The 15527-nt window shown below is 38.1% G+C and overlaps 1 protein-coding gene across 1 annotated transcript in view; it reads right to left on the bottom strand.

Moving 5' to 3' along the window:
• Positions 1–15527, bottom strand: part of SEMA3A (semaphorin 3A) — a 331409-nt gene that overhangs the window by 227063 nt on the left and 88819 nt on the right. The window contains exon 2 of the mRNA XM_026119328.2: positions 14332–14402. The gene's annotated coding sequence lies outside the window, so the exon portion shown is untranslated. The remainder of the gene's footprint in view (positions 1–14331; positions 14403–15527) is intronic.

Genomic DNA, 15527 nt, shown 5'->3' with positions numbered 1-15527 from the left:
GACAGGAAGAGACTTAGTGAGTCACTGTTTACAGGGAAGGGAGTGTGGTTACCCAAGGAGACTTTATTGCTAGAAGCCAAATCCCCAGGTAAGGTTTGTGCTGTTTCAAGAGTAAAAGCAGAGAACTACAAATACTAAGTACCTGGGAATTCCCCAAAGGCAAAGGAAGCTACAAGGAGTATCTGAACAGCCCATAGAGCTTTGACTTCCCTATGATGGAAACATCCGAAGGCATGATAAAAGAAAGGATTTAGGGGGTTTGGTGTGAGTACATTTGCCTTCTGAAACCTCATGGAATCTCTTTTCACATTAAGACAGAAAAGACTTGTTACTGCTTAAAAGATGTCTACTAACCAATATCCACTTCCCATGACCCCGTAACATCTGAGATCCTATAGGATCCAAATCTCTTATCCAAATACTTATCAATATAGGCAAAGTATTCTACCAGCTTTGAGAATTAGGCGCATTTTTTATTTTATTGACTGATTTTTTTTTGATAAGAACAGAGACATACTGTTTTCATCCAAGTTGTCTTAAACAGCTGAAGAGGTAGTTGTGGATGTTGGATTAGATATTGGGAAATAAGTTATGGCTCATAATTTAATACACATTGTAGATTTCAAATGGTCTCTAAAGAAGCTTGGAGGAAAACTCATATACAAATTTTAGACGTTCGTTTGTTTTATATTCATGTTCACACACAAAAACCAAGAAGCATATATAACAAGAACTTGGTGATTCTCCAACTATCTAAAATAGTATTTCATTTTAAATATTTCCATGTGTTTAAGAAACTGAAATCTTTGTATGCAAGCAGCTATGATATATTCAGTCTTTGAAGTGACTAGGCACAATGAATAGACAAAAAAAACCCAAAAAACCAAAAAAACCCACCAGACAGTAACACCGAGACTGACTGTAGACTATTTTAAGAAGGCAGACGGAGATCTTCAAGAAGGTTAGCTTGTGCAAGGGTATTGCAGAGTGGATACAACAATGGCATGTGATACATTCCTATTCCTCCAGTCATATCCCAGATGATATATCTTGATCCCTTTACTCAGGTAAGCAGAAGTTTAATTGAATAACCAGCTCCTCATGACATAAGGCTCATTAAAAGTTAAAATGACAGAAGTGACAATATGATTTACAGAATGACTTGAACATAATTTGAGAACCTTTTAGAAAGGAGGCACTCAGACTGGCATGAATTCCTTCATTCTTTTTGAAATTTTATCATATACCACATGTAGTAGACCATTTGCAGTGGGCCAGATCCTCAACTGCCTGCTATTCTCTTCTACCTCTGAAAAGCCCACGGGTCAGAAATGCGATTTCACCATAGATCACATTCTTATGATACAAATCATAGCAGCTCCCTATACCTCAGCAGAGCTATGTCAGATTACGCAAACTGGGTGCCTTCATTTCTGCTCTGCAAAAGAGATTGAGGAGCACATATATTTACTTCTGCATCCTGACTTGTGGGTCTGTCTGCAGTACATCTGACAGCATTCTTGACAAGTAAAAGGCTTTGTAAGCCTTGGTGAGTTACAGGTCAAGTACTCCAAAGCCTCCCTGCCTAGATGGAGGCACAAGAAAGGCCATGGACACAATACTTTACTGTAAAGTTCAATAAAGCCTTAGGTGATACATGGGAGATGGACTGTCGCACTCAGGAGCTGCTGGTGGCTCCATTCTGCAAGATGTCAGGAAAGTACTTGAGCACATGTGGCTTCATGAACAAAGGACAGTGGGATTTCTCACAGGTTAATCTGCCTTGTGGAAAAACTGCTTGCAATTTCTTTGCCTCTAAGTCTTCGCTGCAAAGTTCTTTCGCTCTGTGCATGGAAGATTCAGGCGTATTGAAATGCTGAACCTCAGGATGTTTGAAGGAAATAGTTAAGAAATAATGGGAAACTTTGTTTTTAAGATCAGAAAAATTTTGTCTTTGGTGTTATTCCCATGTGATCAGTAGAGCTATGGTGGGGTGAATTTTACTTGGCATGTTTAACCAACACTTCATCTAAAACTAATTTTCCTACAGCTAATCCCCTAACCAGCCTCTTTCACTTTGTAGGGTCAGAAAATGGGAGCTGGTGTCACTGACATCACAGGCTTTCTTTTAAGCAAATGGCAGGAAATTCCACCTCACTTCTAATTTGCTATGCAATAATCACAAAGTGTCATTTTGTTTATTAACCAGATGTTGACGTTTGATTGCAATCTCGAGGTGACCCTGCACTCCAATCACAGCAATCACTAGAAGATTAGATTTGGTTTCAATAATGCCACTTGCTGCGTTGAAAACAGGTTCAGGCCCATCCAATTGGCAAACTCAGCACCCTGCTGCCAAAGGCAAGCAGAAAGTTGTACTGGGGTAGGTGATGCTAGGTGAGCAAGAGAGTTCCAACATGATGTTCTTAATTAAGAGAAAGAGACCTTAAGCAGGGATATAGTTCTTGCTGGTTTCACAGGAGTCTTTGCAAAGCCAACTCTGGAGATAATTAGCACACAACATTTACTCCAGAAATCAAAACAGCTATTTGGTTTCAAAATTGTATAGTTCTTCAAGTTACAGTACTCAAATAATTTATGAATAAGTAGTGACAGGAAAACAAAACGTATTTACTGCTGTGAAAAATACAGAAAGGCTAGGCTAGGAACAAGGCGCTAGAAGAGATGCTTGCTCCTTAAATCTACCTCCTTACTATTGCAGTCATTGATTTCATAGATTTCTCTTGAAAACTGGTCAAGCTTTATCTTAAAATGGGGGGGGGGGGGTCCCCTCACTTTTTTCCCCATTTTTCCTTCATTATTCTGTTCCACATGTTGTTCCTGTTATCTTGATGGCAAACACATTCACACAAACCACATTCAAGATAGCTTGGAAGACTATTAGGTTTCCTGATTTTTCAGAAGGAGCCTCGTGGAATAGCTGTTCCTTAAAACAGCTATCGTTAAGTCAATAGATAAAAATACATTTAAAACAATAGAATTACATCCACACAAATCCATCTGAAACTCTTGCTCTGATATTCAGTGATCATATTGTATTTATTTCATTATAGTTGGTATTACAGCAGGCTTAATGGGAACTGGCACTTAACACCAGAGACTGTTTCTAGGTGTATATCTAGACTGCATAGACTACACAGTAAGTGCATTGTCCTCCCGGCCCCTCCACTGTCTAGAAAAAAGGCCTAGTCTGAGCATACCATGACTCTCTACCAGTCCAGGTGGATATTTCCTTTCCAGGGAAGGAAGTGCATATGAGTCTGTCTGATGTTCAGACAGAGACTATACCCACTCTGTTTGCTCAGATTTTTTTTTTTTTTTAGTACCCAAGTAAAAGTCCAGTGGTCACCTAAGTCACTTCTGAGATTAAATTTCGTTAAGAAAAAAAAAAAAAATAGGCACATGGAACCAGACTGTAGTCATACTTAGAGTTGCCTGATTTTAAAAAAAGACTTCAATCACATAGCTTTCTAAGAGTTTCTTTAATTTCTCGTAATAGAAATGTTTCATGTTTCTAAGGAACTTAAGGAGCCTTTCAAATTTTGTCCTAAGATCTTTATGGTTACTTTCTGAACAGTGCTTTAAAAAAGACAGTTAGTGACTATGTCTAAGGGTGTGCCATTTGAATGTGACTTAGGTTGTGACATTCATACAGTCACAACTATCTAGCTAAATGGATTCTGAATTTTAGAAGTCTCATGACTTCATATTGGCATCGTGTCTGACCCTTCCACTGTAAAATGTCACCACAAATCACACACACTTAAGTTTATCTAGTACTCTGGGCAAGCTATTCAAGCAATACTAAATAATGTAAGAGTAGAAATCAGGAACAACTAGAAAATTAAATCACACACACACACAACGCCTTACATGCATCGATTAAAAAAAAAAGATTTCTAACATTTAAACAGGTATAATGTGCTTATTGCTTTGCTATTCACAGTATTGAACTTACTTACAATATTCAACATTTAGAACCTGTTATAGAAACTGTTATATGTCACAGTGCTTGTTTTCATTCCCCACTTAATTGGCTTAAATTTCACAAACTACTTTTACATAGACGAGTTTCCATTTAATTGGATTTTTTCTTTTTTTTGCGTGATCTTGAAGATTGAATCAAAATATGACTTGATTCAGATACGTCATTAGGATTTCACTGGTGTCTTCAACATCTGTCTATGCATTTAGATGCGCTGAATTAGCAAACACAACATATATGACATCTTATCCATGTGGAGTCTTATCTTCTCCAATTATTTATGCATTTTTTTCTTTCAAATTTATGTTAGAATTACAGATCAGGAATTAGGTGACATTCGTGATTTGTTTTTACAGTTGAGAAATAATCAGCTTGTTGAAAGTCTTTTTCAGAAAAAAAAGTGATTTTGATAGACTTCCATTTTAAGTAACTGGAATTGTTGACATTCTCACATTTTTAAATGAAAGGTTCCCTGCTTTTGCTCAAGATCAGTTTCCATTTCCAAACTTAGTTTTCTACAGTTTAAAAAATGTAAACATCTTCAGAAGTCAAAATTGAAATGAAACACTATAGAAGCATCCAAACAAAGATTTTTTTTGATTTGTCCAATCATTTTTTAGACCTCTAATATGAAATTTTAAATATTTTAGCACAAAGATTTGCCCCAAACTTACGATCTAAAGTTGTCTGAAATTTTAAAAATTCTTACTGCAAGCAAACCATATTCTTCTAGGCTTCAACCTTCAGCCTTCTCAGACTGTGGAGTCCTACCACTGGTGGTATGCAAAACTCTTTTAGGCATTTCACCCCTGGCCAGTTGGGAAATGTATTTGGCTCTTAGCCTGTAGGAGTTGGGAAGGCAGATGGGGACCCAAGAAGGATAAATGAAGTGATGTGGCTGTAGTCCTAATTTTCAAGAGGCAAAGTGTGCAGTTCAGAGAAGGTAGTGGATGGTCTTGGAGTCTTCTTGCAGAGAGGTGAAACTTGGGGACAGAGCAGGATAAAAAGCCTTTCTCCTCCTCTGTATGCACACAGCCCAAAACCTTGAATAGAATTGAGGTCTTCTGCCACTGGAAATGGTGGGACCTCCTCTTTTAGACTACACTGTGCTGCTGTAGACTCCTGTATTCATAGAGCAGATTCAGTCCTTTTCTCCGATAAGACTACGCTAACTAACCTTTCTCACTTGCTGCCACTGATCCTAGAACTGAAAAGCTCGTTCCCAAGAGAAGTGGAAACACTTTCACCCATTCTAATTCTCTTAAACTGTTTATTCCCCCAGGCAAAATAATCAAATAACACACCTGTGGAAAGTGAGTATGGAGCAGAGGAAGCCCGGCAGGGAAACTCCCTGAAGCCCCAGCTGTGCTTGCAGACACTCAAGTATGCCCAGTGCATAATGGCACATTAGGTAGGCATTGATCTCAGCCAGTTTATGAGGTCTGTTACAAAATTGAATCATTTGCTGCTGAAACCCATGGAGCAGAAATTGCTACTTCTAAGCTAATCCATTTTCAAATTAGCTTCCAATTGTGACTGATGACCTTGCTGCAAATCAGTTTACCTAATTGCTAACACTCACTAAGGGAAGAGAAATCAATCTTTATTTCCCTTTTTTTTACCCTATTTTTTCTTTTCTTTTCTTTCTTTCTTTCTTTTTTTCTTTTTTTTTTTAAATTCCTCATAGTTTCCTTAGTAGCTTTTCACACTGCTCCAGCTGGAAAGATAAATTTTAAGAAAAAGTTAATGCTACTTAGTTGTCTACTCATATTTCAAAGATATGAAGGATAAAGGGAAATCAATGACTGTCAGTGCCTCACTGACAGTAGAGCTGATAATGTGTGTTTGTGTGATTTTCTTAAATTATTATTTAGCACTTATATTGTAACAAGATACAGAGATTTCTATTAAAACACAGACTCAGTTTCTTGGTCATTATGCATAGGCAGTTCACTTCCCAGTCTGTAATTGAAAAGACAAGTCTTAACAAGAGAATGGACACCAGAGCTGGTGGAAAGGGAAGATTTGATGCACTTGGAACTTTTAAAAATGAATAGCAGAAGCAATCACAAGTTGCCTCATAAGTCTGTTCTAGATGACTTTCACAATGAAAGGTGAAGATATTTTTTGTTTTAGGTGTTTCCTAGGAAGATTATACCTAGACATGAAGGGACATAAAAATATCTTATACAAGCATGCTTCAGAGGGAGGTACAGAAAAAAACAGAACCAAAACAACAGATCTATATCCTAATTACATCTTAATTTCGAACAAATTCAGATCTAGGTCAAATTACAGGGATCTTTTCTGTGACAAATCAGTATCTCAGTTTGAATCCTCCCTAAATTTCATGGCCTTGAACTCCAACCAGACATGTTTTCTGTGATAACATTGACATATTTATACATAATTTGTATTCTACATGGTAGGATGGAGACTACAGAAATGTACAGTGTAAGTATACAGTCTTCTCTCAGTACCATGGAAACATATCTGTTTCTTATTGCATGTATGAAATGAGGATAATTAAGAAAAAAAGTACTAAAAGATGACAAGAAAGTGCAAAAGAATGAAAAAGGGAAAGAAAAATCACTTAATAGCACTGAATCAGTAAAAGAAGTCATACAGATCTGTCCAAGCTGTTCTTCTACATAGCCAGCACAAATTAAGCAACTATTAAGTTCATCCTACACTGACGCAAAATAGAAGGCAGTGAGCATATAAGAGAAGGAGCCTTGTGCAGCTGAGTAAGGGACAGTGCAGACTTCTATTTTGCTGTGTCAGCTGGCTCAGAAGCAAATCTGCATTTCCTCCTGGAGAGATACAGATGTACATTTTTTAATAACAAAATAGCCAATATGTCCCTAAATATGATTATCATAACCACATATAACTTGTTATACAACTATGCTAGGATTCATAGGTAGGGCAGAAAGCCAGAAAATGTGGTGAACATATCCTCTTCCCCAACCCCTTGACCTACTAGTGTGATGTTTATCTTCATGCTGACATTCCTAAAAATCTATATTTTCCCCTTGAATCAGGCTACCATATATTGAGAACAGAATAGTGACTAATGTTCTTTTGGCATTTTAGAAACAATTTTTCTTTGCATAAATTGCCTCGCTGTTACTTTCCTGCCTAAGCCTCCCTTCATTGTGTCCACATTTCATTTCTGACTGTGTGACTCTGTAGCCACTCCCGTTTACATTTAAAAAAACAAGGAAACATTGTGCCTTGTGGTTTCAAATGTCAATTTTACTAGGTCCCTGAAGTTTAGACATGAATGACATGTTGACCTTTGAAGTAGCATTGTCCTGGGACATAACTGAGCGTTTCTATTAGAGTGAGGTTTGCCTTTAACAGAAGAGGAATGTGCAGATAGACTGATTGGTACTTGGCCCCTGGCTAGGCTAAAAGTATATCTTTCCCTCTCTTAGACCTAATTCCTAGCATAGGAATGCAGAGACAAAAAGAAACACAATAGGAAGATAAATCTAGCAGATTTTCTTCAGAGCAACTTTAGAGAAGTTTAAGCTATAAATTGGCACACATATTTCTTTCTTTGATTGTTTCATGCACTTTTGCCTATGCCTAATATGTCATTAAAATATGCAGTGGTATTCTGAAATTTAGATGGATTGATGAAAGTTTTCTGGGGGGAGAAATGTTTCACGAGAACTCTAAAGTAAAAGGATAAGGTATAGCTTATTTTCTTGAGTTCCCTAATCAGTATTAGTATGCAACTCAGATTCCAAAATATTTGGACCCCTACTGAAACAAACAGAGGTGCTGGACGAACTGAAATGCGCTAGTGACCTCAGAGCAGTTTTTAATTTTCTTAAGTGTTGCTTCCAAGTACGAAAACCTTTTGAAGTGATGTCCAGGTTTTTTTCTATGACATCCAGGAACAAGCTCCATTCTTATTTATCTAAGCAGGGGTTCCCCTTTGCTGAATCTTGCAATATTAAAGGAGCTAATTGAAACACGTAATTATAAAAGGTACTAGAAACTGAACCCATGAGACCAAACCGACGAGACCAAACTCATCTGATATTAAAAAATGCCCAGTGTCCTCGTAAGGAATCTCCAGAAATGAGATTTAGTCAACACGGCTGTAAATTTAGCTTTCAAATGGGACCTCCAACAAAGTAACCAAATGTGGTAGACAAACTCCTATCAGGAAGTAGGAGGATACCAAAGTACTCTGTATACTTATAATTGCTTTTAAACAGGAAAAAATGACCCTGGTGGTAAACAAGACAATGATTTGGAGCATTAAAATAATCTCTCGTTAGCATTTCTCCCTTCCATTTCTCAAATCCTGGTAAAAAACATAGTTAAACCCAAAGTTTTATCCCAGTCTTGTGACCTAATGAAACAGAAGAGCAGAAGGCAGTGGAGTTCAGTAGGAACAAGGAGAAAGCAACAGTAGAATGAAAGATGGCAGAAATAAGGGAATGAAGTACCTGAAGTACCTCCCTTGCTCCACTCATAAGTAGTTGCACAATGACATTCGTGATAAGAAAAATTATAGAGAAAGGATGTAGCTTCTTTTGCAAATACCAATTTGAAAACCAGTGTTAAAGTGATGCAAAGATAAGGCACAGAAGAGGAGAGGGAAATCAGTAAGTGCACTTTCCCTGTACATATCATTACATCCTTTATTATTATTATTATTAATTATATTAATTATTATTATTAATAATAATACAGGCAGTTTCATGTCTTGAGCCTTACTTAGTCTGCTAAATCTAGGAACTGATTTCTCAAGAGTTTGCTGCTCACTAACCAGAGTAAATCATCCTCCACATTACATAAACATAGTGTTTTTCTTGCTGTTTTTCATTTATACCCATTTTTGTTGGCTTATCAAAGTCTCTGTATGGATAAATAGCCACTTTGGATGCACACTGCGTGAGGACTGGCAGATAGTTCCAAGAGTGCTTTGTAGCCACAATATAAAATTGCATCAAAATTTGCAAGAGAAATGGGAGAAATCTCAGAAACATTGATTTTTCAGTATAAGAGAAATTGTCATTTGCCAGCATTTTTAATGAGCTCCAGACTGGGCAACTGAGACTGCGGTTTTGGTGCAAGAAGACTTCCCTTCTGCAGAGAAAGAAAACGCAAGCATGCTCATAAAGCTAAACTTCAGTCGATTAGCGAGTACAACAGCCCTGCTCATCATGGTGCGGTCAGTGTGCAGCGAAATCATTATGTGACCCTTTCTGCTCCGGACATCAATGCCTTCCAAAATAATGTCCTTTATTTTCCCTCTTTTTTTTCCCCATTTTTTCTTTGTAGAAGGAAAGATAATGAGGAAACTGTGAACATTTGAAAAAAACCTGAGAATGTTACTTTCCCTGATGTATGTGTAATCACCTCTATTAGAGGATTCGGTTTTAATGATCTGCATTTTCAACATCAAAAAAAAGCCCCCCAAAGTTTACACTCTTTGATCACTGTAAATGGTACAAAAGTGGAAATAATGTACACTAACTTTGAAGCACTTTTACCCTATGGGACTGATGACCAACCACTGAAACCAAACTGAAATTCAGACCCATTGCTCATTTCTCTATACAAACTGTCCATTCAAATCCAAAAGATTTTTGCCATGACTTCAAAACTGGGCTCATATCTGGGAGACTCTACAAAATGTGTGTCCAGATTTGTCCCATTAAATGCTATCTGACTATTGATGGATTCTCTAATCACCTCATGATTCTATATTCCAACTTTCTGGAACACAATCCTGCCAAAAGAGGATTTCTCTGCATAAAATATGTATTTTGTGTTCTAACATTTATAAAATGAAAAATCATCAGCTGCAGCTTTATAGGACAATGTTAGTATGTAAGACTGAAAAAGTTCAACTACTGCTTAGAACGGTTTGAAAGGAACTAGAGTTACTTGAGTTCAATGGGCACATTTTAAAGTTTTCTTAGTATTGTACTAAGCATAGCAGGAAGCAGATGATAATGGAATATCTATTTTATCTTTCTTTCTTTCTTTTTTTTTCATAAGCTATCATGAATATACCAAAAAATATATGAATGCAGGAGAACAGAAGGAGAAACACGGTATCTGCTATGCTGCTGTCATGACTGACATTTTAATAGGCTCACAAGCATATGGGGACTGCAGTATGTTTAGACTTAATTTCCACATGTACGATACAGCCATTACAACTAGTCTTTTCTACATCTGGGAATTAGTTTATAGCATTGCAACTGTTGCTCATCTGGTCTTCTGCTGTCTTTGCCATGAACATGAGTCTTGACAGAGAAACTGTGGCTGGATAAAATAGCTAGCAGATATTAATATAGTCCCCCTAGGTATACTAGTTGAGAATATACCTCTATAAACAGAGAGAAGCCCAAACAACAGTTTTTGGAATTGGACTTAAATAAAATAAGGATTCTAGACTTTAACAACTGCTTCTTGTTTCGGGGTGGGAAAGGCAAGTGGGGGCCAAAGGCGCCATGGCACATACAAACAAAAGCCAGGTGTTGGAACCCAAAGTCTGAGGATTGCTTTTGTCCCCTGCAGCTTTCAGGGTACATACGTGGAACAAAGGCCATCTGCATTACAGCTGCTTGGGACTTCTCCAGCAAAGTAGATTTCTATTGAACAAATACGATTCATCAAAACATAGTTTTTTTGGGTTTGTTTTTTTTCCCTTAATGAAAACTTATAATTTTCAGGCACATTGTTATTTGAAAATTTTCTCAGATAGATTCAGCACAGAATATCCCAAAAGGAGTAAATTTGCCTTGACTGTACTTTAACCTAGGCAAAACATGACAACATAGAATGAATCCATTTGTGTTATGGCCCAAAGAAGACAATATACAACAAAAGTGGAAGAGCAACCAGAAAGCCTGTATGTTTCCAAGGGCATAGAGCGTATATAGAGGAAATAAAGAAAGCCATTCTTGGAGATGTTTCACAAACAGTGCTTTTCCCCTCTCTTGAGGGATTACCGTGAACGAAAGAAAGGATGAGATTAAAAAGCAATTTGAACTGTGGTCTCCCTCATCCCTTGAGATATACAACTATCTTGTGCATGGAAATTCCATTCTTTTATCGGCAATGAGCCAGTTGCTCTGGCCCAATATTTAAATATTTGCACAAGTCAAAACAGTTGCAACAGAAGCAATCAAAAGAGATTGATTTTATCCTAGTGTTCACCTGAGACATGCGAGAATTTTTTGTTTGTTTGTTTTTTGTTTTGCTTTTTAATCCTAGGTAATCTTCATAGCTATTGCACTATTTTATGTTAGAACATTCGCATCATTTCTACAATGAAAATAAGGAAGCTTTTTTGTTTTGTTTTTTAAACATTTTTGGTTTATCGTGATGAAGAAAATAAAACAAAAACCCCAAACCCCCAAATCTTTCAGAAACCAGAATTCTAGTTTTCCAGCCAACCCTCATCCACATGGAGGCCAACTGCTTTTGTCATATTATTAATTCAGTCTGCAAGCGGTTGTGGGCTCTTGCTAGAGGAACTCTGCTATGAAATGTGGTGCCAGGAAATCCGACAAGTGCCCTCCCTCCCGGCGCAACGTTTTGGAGGGAGGATGCGCAGAGCGGCAGGCAGACGCTGTGGGTTCTGGTGGGATGGTTCGCATAGCACTTACACTTTGTTGTGGGGCCTGAAGGAGGAGAAAATTGCAACACTTCAACAGCCCCTCTCTTTCCATCTCCTGGAGTTTAAACAGGACAAAGACAAAGCTAGCAAAAAAGAAGACATCAATGTCCCCACTCCTCTGCCTTTTCTGTCATCTCAGAATAAGATCCACCAGCAAATTCTAATAGACTATGCATTACAGCCAGAGTCTGGGAACATATATCGGAAAGGATCTGGCAGTACAATAATATCAGATTTTTCAGGAGAACAAGCGTTTGGTTTCAGATGTCGTTCTAAACCACATTCAATTATGTAACATGTAGGATTTTTTTTTCTTTCTTTTTAACATACCTGAGAACTATTCTTAATACAGCTTTTATCTTTCAGGTAAATATATTAATAGACATGTTGACTACTGTGAACACAAGCATCAGATCTAGGGAAGATGATTGAAATCCTAATAAATTTGAAACCGTTTTCAATTAGTACACAGGAAATTTACTTTGTGAGCCATGACTTGTTTTATTAGTGCCCTGGAGGGCAATTTAGATTGGAAAAATCAGGACATCATTGTTTGCCAAAAAAAGAAAACAGATACTTAACTTTCATCTGTAGTCTAGAATACAGCTATAAAAACGGGAGTAAAATATTGAGTATCAAAAAATATTTGTCTTTATACATTGGGGTCAATCATAGTTCCAAAGTGTTGGAAATGGCATTCATCTCATACTAAATTATGTAGTTAACTTGGAAATCTGCCACTTGCTAAGATGTTGTTTTTACTTATGAAAGAATCTAACGCAAAACCTTTGTCTTGCAGTTTTAGTAGTTAGAGGTAAGATACATGAACAGGTGCTCAAGAAACTAGGAACCTCCCCAAAATTTTATCATATCACTACAATTTCAGTCACCTAAGTTTTCGGTCTGGTTCCATCATATATCACAACCTCTATTTTCCTTCTCTGTTATTGCTCAGGTTCTCATTGAGCCAGAAATAAAATCTTACATCAAAAGGATGGGATGCAGAGGTAGATACAGAGAGGAATCCTGCCCATGCACGATCCCTTCTAAACAACATGAATAGCAAGATCAACTTTTATGACTGAAAACTTTCTTCTGCCAAATCTAGTCTGTCGAGTGTCCAGAAGGACAGAATACACTTAAGAAAACAACTCTTAGTATGTCCTTGCCTGACATGTACCAACGTCAACTACAAAAAAATTCCTTGTATACTAACCTGCCTTGACCTCATGCACCTGAATAAGGATGTCTTGCAGTGTGGTTTATAATTTTTCAATACTTTTTAATCAGAGCCACGTCAGTGTCTTTCACAGTTCGGCAAGCTCCTTCAAATGATGCCAAGCTCAGTTAGTTTCAGCAGCACTGGACCATGGCTTAAACACTGAGGGCTAAATTATCATAACTCTTTCTTGGCTGTGCAAGGGAGTGAGAAGGCTCTTCTCCTTTGTCCCCGCTGTGACTATAACTCCGGGGGAAAAGGAAAGGAAAATGAGAAACCCTGGTGCACCTTGCTCCATATGCAGCAGCTGATGCACACGTCAAGAAAGGAAATTCTCCATGAAAAGAGCTGAATTGCTTTAGTCCTTTCACCAGAACATGCACGGGAAGGATATGAGTCTGAAAGGGTATTCATATCGCCTAGCATTAGGTTTCATCTCGGCAGTGAGTGCACTGCAATTAGGGAAGAGATGCTGCTCCACAAAATGATTCAGAGCGTCTAAATAAAACTGCTCCTGAAAGCCTACCTTTCTGTGAAGAACCTGTATGAATAGTGGTCATAATTACTTCAGGGTTCACACAAGCAGGAATTACCCCATAATCAGTTACAAATCCCACAAAAAAGGGGAATGTTAAAAATTACAAGGGCATTCAGTAACAAACCTCCAGGTTCATACGGCTTTTGTGAGGGTATTAAAAAGGCTTATGGTTTTCCTTTCCCATTTGAAGCTTTCACCTCCAAAATTTGTGCCCCTTGAATTGCAGATGCAACGTCTGAGCTCTTGCACCTGAAACTGTTTCAGACATGCAAATACTCAACAGAGAGCTGAACTTGTAAGAGCAAACTTTTGTAAATGCCGCTTGTTTCAGAACAAATGGCTACCAATTATGGGAAAAAAAAGCATTTTCACAATGACTGCACGGAAGCTTCGGAGCTGTGCTGTACCTGTAGCCCTGTCACATATACATCCACACTCTGGCCGCATCCTGACCCAGGGGCAGGACTATCAGCTTTGATCCCCTGCTCCTCAGGCCAGAGGCACCCGTTGCCATGCCAGTTACCTAAATTCCCCAGATGGAAGCAAAGTGCAGCAGAGGGTCCTAAACAGCCAGCTCTCACCTTCATGAACAGACATGACATATCCGGGGAACCAAAGCTGTAGGATATGCCATGGATTGCACCTATGCCTTAATTTAGGTGCATAGTCTATCTGTCTCCCATCAAATCAGGCATGTCTATATGCACGTATACATCAACATGTACTTATAGTTGAGGCTTTAATAGAAAATTAATGGAAACTAGTATTCTAATACTTTAAATGACTTTCCAAGTATTAGTTAGTATCATAAACAACACAATAATATTGCACAGATTCCTTTTCACCACGAATCAACCAGGAAAAAATAGTTTTACCTAATTAAGTAAATGTTAAAAAAGAGAGCTTACCTCACACAGCCACAAATGCTTAATAGTCAAAGCAATAATATCCAGTTTGATTGATGTCTCTGTTGATACTCCTAAGAGAAAAGAATTTTACATTTGAAAAATACAACTAATTTACAGATAAGACACCAAAGCTTATCTACATGATTTGAAAAGTAAATAAGAGCATAACCGGTTGCCATAGTATTACTTTAAAGCATTCAAAGCCTTGACTGTATAACAAGGAACATTCTAAATTCAGTACGATTTGGGCAGGGGGCTTGTGATGAAACACAGTTGTATTGCTCTCGTATAAAATATCAGCCTTTTTGCTGTAATGAAATGAAGTCATCTTGGTTTGCAACTGCAGTTTGTTAGGATGGTCTCATTAATAGAAAAAAAATAATACTCCACATGCATCAATTTTTACTGGAATGAAGTTACATCTCCTTATAAAGGCAAGCCTAGACAAAAGGCATTGAACCACACTAGTTTCACTTTTTGAAACATTATACCGTGGTTTCGCCTTGGCCCACTCAGCTAATCTTGCGTAGTGGGGGGAGTTTTTCTGGAAAGAGGACAAGCAGTTTTGCAGTGCTGTATGAGTAACACATTGCACAGGTGGGAGCAGCGTGTGCACAAACCTATGGCAAAGATGTGACAAGCACAAGAGCGTGCCAGGGAGTTGGACCCTACACTAGCCAGAGCGCTGTAACACAGATGTCAAGTTGCGCTTGCCTAGGAGCTCGATTTAAGAACTACGTATGTTTTTAGCCTCATAGGTCTACTCAGACACACATGGGTATCCACAAAGGCTAACTTCAGCCAAAAAATGTTGATCAGAAAGCCAAATGCATACTGGAGTAGTTAGGAACATCTAACTTGAACCTTCTGCTGTAGAAGAACCTTTCTCCTTTCGCTGGAAAACCTCGGGAAATTCACCTTCCTGCATTAACTTTAGACTGTATGAATCCCCCCTACTCCATCTACTTTCAGTTTTGTTTTTTTGACTTTGTTTTCTTTCTCTCTTTGTTTCGCTTTGGCTGAAAAGCTGCAGGAAAGCAAGCTGAGTGAAAAATATTTAAGACTTTCTACTACTCATCCATGAGAACTCTCCTCGGCACCTAAGTGGACCTTCCAGGCACTGGTGCAAAACTTCCCGTGGCAACGGGACCACCCTCCCCGGCCTGCCGCATCTCACGGGAGCACTTGCACCCCAG

The sequence above is a fragment of the Dromaius novaehollandiae genome, chromosome 1 (assembly GCF_036370855.1).
Source record: "Dromaius novaehollandiae isolate bDroNov1 chromosome 1, bDroNov1.hap1, whole genome shotgun sequence".
NCBI classification, from domain to species: Eukaryota; Metazoa; Chordata; class Aves; order Casuariiformes; family Dromaiidae; genus Dromaius; species Dromaius novaehollandiae.
This window is presented reverse-complemented; position numbering and strand designations above follow the sequence as displayed.